We start from the raw sequence: 12,333 nt of genomic DNA, 5'->3' as shown, positions 1-12,333 counted from the left end.
AGACAAAACCAAACCAAAGCAATCTCTAGAAATCTGTCTGTATTTGAGATTCCCAGAGAGAGAGAAGGAAGATATAGATCAAAGTGTGGAGGGGGTTCAGTGGATGATGGTAGAAAGCAATGGGTGCCTTAGTGTTGGGTGTGGTGTGGTTACATACATCTTGAAGAAGTATAAACTTAAAGTTCTGAATCATATACAGTGCTGTACATCAATGTTACCTCACTAAAAAATTATAACTGTAGATCACCAAAATATAATTGTAATTCCATTATTTTGTCTGAAATATTTGCATATGTAAGCTATGCTATAAATGGCCAATTATCTCTTTTCTCTTGGGTCATCAACTCCTCATTAAAAAGCTACCAAAATATGGAAATGAAAAGAAAGGTACTGTTATTGATAAGGAAGTTTTTATTAGCTATCTGGATAGACAATGAAAAAAACAACAGGTACTTAGATAGTTAAAAAAAATTAAAACATATACTGGCTTCAATGTATAATTTTTCTGGAATAGTCAAGGTTAGAGTTTGCATTGAAACTTTTTATTTTGGCATATAAACTTATTTTTTATATTGATTATGTATTAATCTTACATCAAAAGCATATTGGATATAGAATTTGATATCTTTCTTAACTGTGTGACAGAGTTGGTTATAATGATATTGTTCTACTTTGCCTTGCTATTCTCTCTTGGTACATATGAATTCTTTTAAGTCACCAAGAAATGTACTACATACTGAAGCTAGGGAAACCAGTAGTAAATCCAGTTTCCAAATAGCATTCAGCTTTTGTAAATGCATCCAAAAATTCCTTATGTTTGCATTATATGAAGCCCATCCACATCTCTTTGATCTCTATATTCAATCCTCTCTAATTATGACCATTTTGATTTTAAAATATGTGGGATCTTAATGAGAGTTAATTTCCAGACCAGATAAAACTGGTCTGAGAAAATACCTGATCTGCATTTAGCCCATATGGGAAAAGAATTAAAGTACAGCTCAAAAACAATATGAACAAAATATTGAAGATTTGAAAATTCTAGAACATTTTAAAAAAGTTTATATATTATGTATTATTTATATACCATGTGTATTATGTGTATATATATATGTATATATAAATAATGTACATGTGTGTATGCGCACACATGCATACATCCAGATGAAGGAAATTAAATAGTCACTCACCAGGTATATGATTTCAGGTAGAAAATTATCTCATTCTGTTCTAGATATACATTTTCATTCTTAAAGGGCTCTGGTCATTTTGTTTATCTTGAAATTGGTAGAAACAGAAAAGACACGAAAGCAGTGATTATGAACTTTTAATATATTTTTGACTTTATTCTAGATGCTTTCATATGTCACCTCATCTAATTTGTGTTAAAATATGATGGTTGTCAGAGACATACTACAGGGGAGGAGGAGAGAGGGGGATCAGAGTCGGGGAACGGAGAGCACAGGGGACTGAGGTGATGGTGCATGGGTGTATTGGTGAAGGAAATTGCATGGGGACTACACCTGAGGGGGTGGGAGGAAAGCAAATATTGTTTAAAAATGAACAGTGATGTAAAAAATAAAAAAAAAAAAAGGGAAAACTACAGGCCAATCTCCCTAATGAACACTGATGCAAAAATCCTCAATAAAATTTTAGCTATCAGAATCCAACAATGTATCCATAAGATAATTCACCACGACCAAGTTGGATTCATTCCAGGGGCACAAGGATGGTTTAACATCCGAAAATCAATCAACATTATCCAACACATCAACAAAAAGAAATATAAAAACCATATGATAATATCAATAGATGCTGAGAAAGCTTTCGACAAAGTGCAACACCCATTCATGATAAAAGCCCTTGAAATTCTTGGGATACAAGGAACATACCTCAACATCATAAAGGCCATCTATGACAAGCCAACAGCCAGTATCATTCTCAATGGTGAAAAGCTGAAAGCAATTCCATTAAGATCTGGAACAAGACAAGGATGTCCACTCTCACCATTGCTTTTCAATATAATACTGGAAGTCCTAGCCAGGGCAATAAGACAAGAGAAAGACATCCAAGGAATCCAAATAGGAAAAGAAGAAGTCAAACTATCACTATTTGCAGACGATATGATATTATACATAGAGAACCCCAAAAACTCCACAGAAAAGCTAATTCAACTCATCAATCAGTTCAGTAAAGTGGCAGGATACAAAATCAACACGCAAAAGTCAGTAGCCTTCCTATACACGAACAATAAATCTGAAGAAGAAGAAATCAAAAAGACCATCCCTTTTGTTATTGAAACAAAAAAAATCAAATATTTGGGAATAAATCTAACAAAAGAGGTAAAGGACCTATACAAAGAAAACTATAAAACACTGTTAAAAGAAATAGAAGAAGACACAAAGAAATGGAGAGACATCCCCTGCTCATGGATTGGAAGAATAAACATTATTAAAATGGCCATCCTTCCAAAAGCAATATACAGATTCAATGCTATTCCAATCAAAATTTCAATGTCATTCTTCAAAGAAATAGAACAATTATTGATGAAATTCATATGGAATCACAAAAAACCCCGAATAGCCAAAGCTCTCCTGAAAAAAAAAGAAGGGAATGGAGGCATCAGACTCCCAGACTTCAAACTATACTACAAAGCCATAATCATCAAAACTGCATGGTATTGGAACAAGAACAGACATACAGACCAATGGAATCGAATAGAAAATCCAGAAATAAACCCACAGATTTATGGTCAACTAATCTTTGACAAAGGAGCAAAGACTATGCATTGGAGCAAAGAAAGTTTGTTCAATAAATGGTGCTGGGAAAACTGGGTCGCTACATGCAAAAGAATGAAGCTTGACCACCACCTCACACCATACACAAAAATCAACTCAAAATGGATTAAAGAACTAGACATAAGACCTGAAACCATAAAATATATAGAAGGAAATATAGGCGAAACACTACGTGATTTGCACATCAAAGACATCTTTACAGACACATCACCCAAAGCAGTGATAGTGAAGGCAAAGATAAACAGCTGGGACTATATCAAATTAAAGAGCTTTTGCACAGCAAAAGAGACAATAACAAAAACAAAGAGAAACCCCACCAACTGGGAGAACATTTTTGCACCCAACACTAATGATAAAGGACTGATCACAAAAATCTGCAAAGAGCTGATGAGACTCAACAACAACAAAGAAAATAATCCAGTCAAAAAATGGGCAGAAGAGCTTAAAAGAAACTTCTCTGAAGAGGAAATGCAAATGGCCAACAGGCATATGAAAAAATGTTCAACATCACTTGTCATCAGGGAAATGCAAATCAAAACTACCATGAGATACCATCTTACACCAGTGAGAATGGCACATATTAAAAAAACTAGCAACAACAAATGTTGGCGAGGGTGTGGAGAAAAAGGAACTCTTCTGCACTGTTGGTGGGAGTGCAAACTGGTCCAACCACTGTGGAAAGCTGTGTGGAGATTTCTGGACCTACTAAACATAGAGCTTCCATATGACCCAGCAATTCCACTCCTAGGTATTTACCCAAAGGACACAGAAACATCAATTCCAAAGAACACCTGCACCCCTATGTTTATAGCAGCACTGTTTACAATAGCTAAGCTTTGGAAACAACCCAAATGCCCAAAAATAGATGACTGGATCAAGAAGATGTGGTACATATATACCATGGAATATTACTCAGCATTCAAAAAAGATAAACACATGCAATTTGCTGCAACATGGATGGCGCTGGAAGGGATCATGCTCAGCGAAATAAGCCAAAAAGAAAAAGAAAAATACCGGATGGTCTCACTCATAGCAGGAATCTAGAAAACTTAAATAAGGGACCAGGAAAATGAATAACTATAAGAAAGTGAAAATCAAAATCAACAAAAAACTATGAACCAGAGACACTTTTAGGGGGGCGGGGGCGGGAGGGGAGGGATTGGGGTCAGAATGGGGGGCTGCAATTGTATGGGGAATATAACAATAAAATTTATAAAAAAAAAATAAATAAAATTAGATCTAATGTTTTAAAAAAAATAAATAAAAATATGTTGGCTGTAGTATTTCAGTACAATTTTGATTTAGAATGACTTAAGTTGATTAATTTGATTAAAAATCATACAACTCCATTTTAGTAATTTCTTCCAAGTGCCTGAGTTCCTATTTAAGATATATTATGGCAATTCCCAGAGTTGATGCTATAAATACTTAGTCATCAGAATGAATCCGCTAACCATCAAACCAAGCTGATTATTCCACCTTTCAGTTCATTGGCCCTATTTGACACATTTGAAGTGTGGACTCTTTGGAGTTTTGGCCTTCAGTGAAAGTTTAGGACCCTCACAATTAAGATCTCAAACCTGTGAGTGGTAAAATTAGTTCTAAGTTATCAATAAAATATAACATTTGGTATTTGTAAAACTGAGAAAACATAATTGCACACAAGAATGTTAGAATTTGTAATCCATATAGGAATAGCCTCTGGAATCTGAGTAAGGAATAGGGAAAGAAGATGGGACACGCCAAGGACTCCTTTTCTATCCTTTGTCTAATCTTCTCTTGCTTGATCCAAAAATTTGTCCTGATTCTGAAATTGTCTGCTTTATCATAACCAAATACAGCTACATGAATTATATTTTTTGAGACGATTTTGTTTTATTTTCCCAAATTTATCTGTGCTCATCTAGGCTTTTGGTAATTTTATTTTAAATTTATGAGAACTGTTTCTTGTTCCCTAATTGTGTTTGTTATACATAATAATTTTCTATAGTTTTTTCTCTCTTCATTGCTGTGTAGGTTTACAGAGGAATCATTTTTCTCTGAATATATTTCCTCTGAAAAATATATATATAAATATATATATAATTTATACATAATACATTATATATTAATTATAATATATAATATATGTAATATAATAATATATTATATATACTATATAATATAATAATATATTAATATAATATATAATATATAATATAATATTATATATTATAATAATTATATAATATATAATTATAACATATAATTATATATAATTATTATATATAATTATATATAATATATAATTTATATATAAAAATATATAAATATATATATATATATTTCCTCTTAATTTAGTGGTGTTTGAATTTTTTCTTTTTCCTGAGTGGATTCTATTTCCTCTAATTTGTTTTCACTATCATTTTTCACCTTTATCTTATAATAAAAGTATTCTTAAAATATCAACTGATCTTTGACTACCCTTCATACTTAGAAAGAGCCACTAAAGAGATTTGTGGTCATGGACAAAACTTAAAAATGTGTTTTATTGTAGAATGAATGATGGGTAGCAACTGTTTTCCATTGCAAAGATTTCTTTATACTTTTTAAATTTATATTAGTAAGTATGGTGTTGATATATTTTTGTTAAAGTTATAATAAGTTGTTTAATGTGTAACATCGAGCATTTAGCTGAGTCTTATTATTTAGGATAATTTGTTTTTTAAAGGTATTAACGTGGCTTCATTATTTCAAACTTTCATATTCTCTGCAAAATTAAATAGGTAACTATTTGGTATGTGTTTTAATATGGCGATTTTTTATTTTCATCTTGGGCATCTTAGAGTAATTATGAAATTTCAAAAAAAATTATTAATTATTAATTCCAGTTTATATCCAAGCTGGGTGAGAACAAGGAAGTGGAGGAGCCCAGGACTTTGCTTTATCCTTCCGGGACGTGGTCTTAAGGTCTTCTTTCTTTTTGGCATAGCTGGAGCAGAAGAAAATGATACTGTCTTTATTTGTCTGTATTGTTATTGTTTTTATTTGTGCCTTTTGTAGCTATTTTACTTTGCTTACATCCTAGTATTGAGTTTTCTTTGGAACACAATTTAATTATCTTTTTCTTTTTGTGGACAGATTTAGTCAGTTTACAAAACTATAATATTTAGTCTAATTTGCTTTATGCTTTGTTGTTTTCCTCTCAAATATTTTTGTATTAATTTGTGATGCATTATTTGCTTTGTTTCTTTTTTATGTATCTTTTTGATAAATTAGGGAGAATTATAACTTTAGAACTTCCTTTTTAGACTATCACTTTATATAACACATCCATATCCATATATTTTTATAGTATTTATTAATTTCCTACCATAACCAATGATGTAATTAGTGTAATTCAGTCTTTCCTAACTTTCCCTTCTTCACTTAGTTTGGTTAATGACACTCTTAATTGATTCTTAAATCTGGCAACTGCATTATCAATTATAAGGCATATATTTTGATACCCTAGATATGAAATCAGAGGAAATTCAGAACTCTTAATACTATTCTACTCTTTTCTCTTCCATTTTCAATTTTATTAGTTTTATAAATTTCTATCTTGAACATAAATGCACCTAAATATATATTATGTTATCAGTCCATCATGTTTTGTTCTATTAATTTAAGTAGATTAATAATTCCTAATTATCTGGGCCTCCCCGGTGGCGCAGTGGTTGAGCACTGGGTTGCGAAGCTGCCCGCGGCCTCTGCGGCGCCGGTTCGATCCCCGGCTGCTCCCCGGCCACCGGAGGAGGGTCCCACTTGGCGCGCAGACCTCTCCTGCCACCCGCTGCTCCCCTCAGCAGTGTACTTCTTTCTGCCTGCTCTGCTCCCCGCTCTGGCTCTGGTGAACTCACCCTCCCGCGCTTCTGACTGTACCCAGTGCATGTATAAACAAACAAACAAATAAATAAAACATGCCTTTAGAAAAATAAAAAAAAAATAAAAAAACAATAATTCCTAATTATCTTTTTTTTCCCTCTCTCTGTGTTCTTAGAAGTTTACCCCTTAGATTATAAATAAGATTCTCCAATATGGGACTCATGCAATATTTCCCATTTTTCAGCATTTCAATCCATCTGGTTCTAATCTTTTGAACAAACCAGGGCACTTAGAGTAATTGTGGGGATTTATTAATAACTGTGCCAGAAAAATGGGTTTGACCTTACTGTGTCGCAAGCAGATACATTCTTCCATAATCAGGAAACAGCCTAGTGATTAAGGTTCTAGAACCTTCTCACTAACGTTCACATTTTGCCCTCATTTTTTCTCTTACACTCTCACTGCAATACACCAACAATACCCATATACACTTCCAGCAGATTTGTTAAAAATTGGATTATGTTTTTCTTCAAATTGCTTCTGTTCCATAATACATATTTGAATTTATTTTTTAAGGAGTACTAAAACATATTCTCTAGAAAGTAGTCACTGAAAGGGAAAAAATGGTAAATATTAAGAAATATCCTTTCAAATGCATATATGAGATTTCAAGGAAGAGTTGAAAAACATTAGAGGAGGCCGGCAGGGAAGAAGGGCGCTGAAATTCATAATATAAAATAAGTCTGCAACTAAAGAGTACTAGGGATACTTGGATGCTTGGTGATATTCACATCCATAAAGTTTGGTTTGTAAAGGATCATTAATGTATGGGACTATGGCCCTGAACTAGCACAAAGTTGAAAATCAAAACTGACTCCACTGTCTAAGATTGAGTTCATCAGGGAAAATGGAATTCTTTATCTAGCTACCCCAAAGCACTTAATGATGTGAAGTATCTTAGACATTGGAACTAGATAAAGAGAGTATCTAAATTAAAATTGAAATTTATTTGCATTTTAGGAAATGTACTTAAATGCCTAAATAAAATATTATTATATGATTTACAAATAAATCACTGTGACAGAATTAACTTTCATCCTTCAATACAGGGATGGCTTAGTAGTAGAATAGGGAATCAATATAATTTATTGGGGTAACCATTACAAGAGGAAAAACAACATACTCATCTAAATTATGTAAAAATATGTTTGTTAACATTTAATAATTATGGGGAAAACTTAGTAAATAAAATATTTGAAAGAATAATTTTTATACAGAAAAAGTACTTGAACAAATCTCTGCATTAGTTCTATATATTTATATCTAATCCATACTTATTCTCAAATTTCCAAACATCTCATTTATATACATCATCACTAATTTCATGTCAGTCTTTTAAATCTGATTTTGATTCATTTTAACTTTCTGTAGCCATTATTCATTCTTTTACTCACATGAGATATGTAATCATCTCTACTTGGCTAAATGCAATGGTTAAGTTAGAGACTATATTTTTACCTATTAGAACATTTGACAAAAATGGCAGTTGCTCTAGAAACCATGAAACATATACTCATCTTCCTGTCTCTTTGTCCATTCCTTTTATTTATTTATTTAATTTTTTTTTAATAGAGGCATGTTTTTTATTTATTTATTCATTTATTTGTTTGTTTGTTTTTGTTTATACATGCACTGGGTACAGTCAGAAGCACGGGAGGGTGAGAGAATTCACCAGAGCCAGAGCGGGGAGCAGAGCAGGCAGAAGGACCGAAGTACACTGCTGAGGGGAGCAGCGGGTGGCAGGAGAGGTCTGCGCGCCATGTGGGACCCTCCTCGGGTGGCCGGGGAGTAGCCAGGGATCGAACCGGCGCCACAGAGGCCACCGGCAGCTTCGCAACCCAGTGCTCAACCGCTGCGCCACCGGGGAGGCCCTGTCCATTCCTTTTAAATTTACTTCAATAGTTTCTCTTATTGCCCCAAACATTAAATATTGGAATCCCTCAGTGCTCAGTCTTTGTACATCTGTTTTCTATTTACCTCAGTTTCTATATCCTTTCTTTGATGTATCTAAGTGAATCACTCTATCTCTGTGCTGAACATCCCAGTTGGACTCATTGCAGTTTCACCAACTCGTATCCAACTGATTGTTCAACATTTGCACCTGAATGTCTTATAGGCATCTTAAATTTATCAAGTTCATAAGTGAACTCCTGATATTTCTCCTCAGACCTGTTGTTGGAATGATTATTTTCCCATAATAATAATAATGATTATTATTCAGTTAATGTCAGTCCCTCCTTTTAGGTTGCTCAGGTTCATTGAATTCCTCTTTCACCCTACTGTTTTTTTCACACCCTGTGGCCAATCGTTCAGTAAAATCTGATAGTTCTTATAGCAATACCTGTTGTCTTAAAAGTAGATTCAACATTTCTCTTATTACTTCTCACCACTTTGATGCAAGTTGCCATCAAATTTCATGTGCATATTTGCAAGAGTTTTCTATTTGGTTTCTGTGTTTTTACCTTTGCCCTCTTTATTCCATTCCCATTACCGCATAGTGATATTGTTAAAACCTAGGACATAATTATTATATCATTCTGTCACACATCTTCCAAAAGTTTTCCATTTCACTCACAGTAAAAATCAAATGCAAATGGCCAACAGGCATATGAAAAAATGTTCAACATCACTTGTAATCAGGGAAATGCAAATCAAAACTACCATGAGATACCATCTTACACCAGTGAGAATGGCACATATTAAAAAAACTAGCAACAGCAAATGTTGGCGAGGTTGTGGAAAAAAAGGAACTCTCCTGCACTGTTGGTGGGAGTGCAAAGTGGTCCAACCACTATGGAGAGCTGTGTGGAGATTTCTGGACCTACTGAACATAGAGCTTCCATATGACACAGAAACATCAATTCCAAAGAGCACCTGCACCCCTAGGTTTATAGCAGCACTGTTTACAATAGCTAAGCTTTGGAAACAGCCCAAATGCCCAAAAATAGATGACTGGATCAAGAAGATGTGGTACATATATACCATGGAATATTACTCAGCATTCAAAAAAGATAAACACATGCAATTTGCAGCAACATGGATGGAGCTGGAAGGGATCGCTCAGCGAAATAAGCCAGAAAGAAAAAGAAAAATACCGGATGGGTCTCACTCATAGCAGGAATCTAGATAACTTAAATAAGGGACCAGGAAAATGAATAACTATAAGAAAGTGAAAATCAAAATCAACAAAAAACTATGAACCAGAGACACTTTTTGGGGGGTGGGGGGCGGGAAGGGAGGGATTGGGGTCAGAATGGGGGGTTTGCAATTGTATGGGGGAATATAAAAATAAAATTTATTATTTAAAAAAAAGAAAATAAAAATTTAAAAAATAAAATATTTAAAAAAAAACAATAAAAAAATCAACAGAAAAAAAAATCAAAATCTTCACTTTGATTAATGATAGGGCTCTGGTCAGATGTTTGGTTCAGTGAGCAGGGTCCTTGGGTTGTTACCTCAGAAAAATTTTGGAAGAGTTCTCCTTTCAGTGCCACACAGAGAGTTTGCCAAGAAGATAAGATGTTTGGTTATATCCAAAACGGGCAGGATTTTTAGAAAAAAAGGAGAAGATGATGCTGGCATAGGCATAAATGGGCAGAAAGAGCTGCTCTTTGCCAGCGCAGAAATTGTTCTGATATGTTGGTTTTTTTGGGGGGAGAGGGTTTCATTCCATTAGGGAATTGTTAGCTGTTGTTAAATTAATCACTCCTAGGGCATGACTGGATTAATTTGTAAGGACTGGTTATTCTCTATAATGGTCCTTAATCTCCACATCCCCATCTCCAGATACTTTCTATAGCTATCCCCTAAAGATTTCCTGTGTCTAAGGATTTTTCATTTCTTTACTGATTTAATGACTAGATTAATCATTTCTACCCAACACTGGTTTCTGACCCTCTGAAGCCTCCATCCCAAATATTTACTTTAAATCTATCAGTTATAAGGCCCTACATAATAACATCCCTTCTTAACTCACTGACCTTCCCAAATACTCTTCTTCTTATAGGCTGCTCTCAAGTTTCCTTCAAAAATTCTAGATTAAAGCATATGAATGGATAAGAATGCAAGATATTAGTGATGTCCTTTTGGAGAGGTGTTGGGTTCTAAGAAACATTTCACAGAGTTCTCCTTTCAGCAGCACACGGCTAGTTTCCCCATGAGGAAACGACTTTTGGTAATATCCAATAGGGCAGGCTTATTATATAAAAGAAGAAAAGGAGATGACACACGTGGGCTGGAAGAGCTGCTGCTGTTGTTTTGCAAAGGGAAAAAAGGTTTGTGAAAAGAAACACCAGCGTAGTCACAGGGGGGCAGAAGAGCTGCGTCTTGCCACTGCAGAAATTGTACTGTTAAGAGTGTTCTTTTTGGGAAGGGCTCATTCCTTTGTGGAATTGTTACCTATTGTTAAACTGGTTATGTCTAGGGTGTGATTGGCTTGATTTGTAAGGACCAAGTGATTCTCTACAATGACTCTCCATCTCCATGTCCCCACCTATGGTTTGAGCCTCCGGATACTTTCTGTAGTAGTCCGATACTAGCTATATCAGTGGGCACCTAAGCATTTTTCATTTCTGTAGCTGGTTAAACAACTATGTTAATCATTTCTACCCCCACCTCCAGTTTCTGGTCTTGTGACACCTCCATCCTAATTTTTCTAACCTCCATCATTAGTAGTGCACAAAATAGACTCCCAGCATTAGTACTGCACAAAATAGACTTTAGGGTAAAAATCATTAACAGAAAATGGTAGTTCATAATGATTGCAAATTTACTGTACAGGAGTAAATGATGATTTTGAACTAGATGTACCTAAAATAGTTCAGAAGTCTATAAAATGAACATTTAATAACCAGAAAAAGGGAATCTCCAAAACATAGTGCAAAATCTTTTAATATACTTCATTCAGTATTTGACAGATAAATGTCAAGGCAAGAAAACAAGCAAGAACATCATTATGAAATGATTTGTCAATTTCTATTAATGCTTTTTACTGTAAAGTCTATTTTGTGTAATTGTAACATAGCTACATCAGCTTTCTTTAGCTCTGTTTTTATGTACTATCTTTTTATTCATAAATTTGCTTTCAGTCATCCTATAGTCTTATATTTTATGTTTATGTCTTGTAAATAACCTAGATTTGCATTTTAAAAATCCATTCTCACAATATTTCTGTTTAAATTAATATCTTTATTCCATTCACTTAATATCTTCAGTTATTTTGGTTATATAGTCACCATTTTATTTTTTGCATTCTGTTCTGTGTCATTTTTTTTCCTGTTAATGTTGCCTTTGAGATAGTTTGCTTTTTTTAAATCTCTGAAGTATCCTTTCAATTAGTTTACTCATTGTCACAGTGTGATACAAAAAGAAATATTTGATCTTCAGTCCCTGGTTTCTGATGTGCTGCTCCTAAAAACCTGGGAATTTCCTGAGTGACAGGAGTATCTTCTGTTATTCATAATAAGCCCCATTTCACCTGCATAGGAGTTTATGCTAATGGCCCTCTGGTAGGGCCTTTATAGCTTCAGTATGTTAGGGTAGGGGCTGGTTGCTACAGAAAACAGCCTTGTTATTAGTAGTCAGAAATTTCAGCCCCAGTAACATCCCAAACCCATCACCCCCTCATATG

Source organism: Talpa europaea (assembly GCF_964194135.1).
Source record: "Talpa europaea genome assembly, chromosome: 4".
Classification (NCBI taxonomy): Eukaryota; Metazoa; Chordata; class Mammalia; order Eulipotyphla; family Talpidae; genus Talpa; species Talpa europaea.
The sequence above is the reverse complement of the archived record's forward strand: the minus strand, read 5'-3'. Positions refer to the sequence as shown.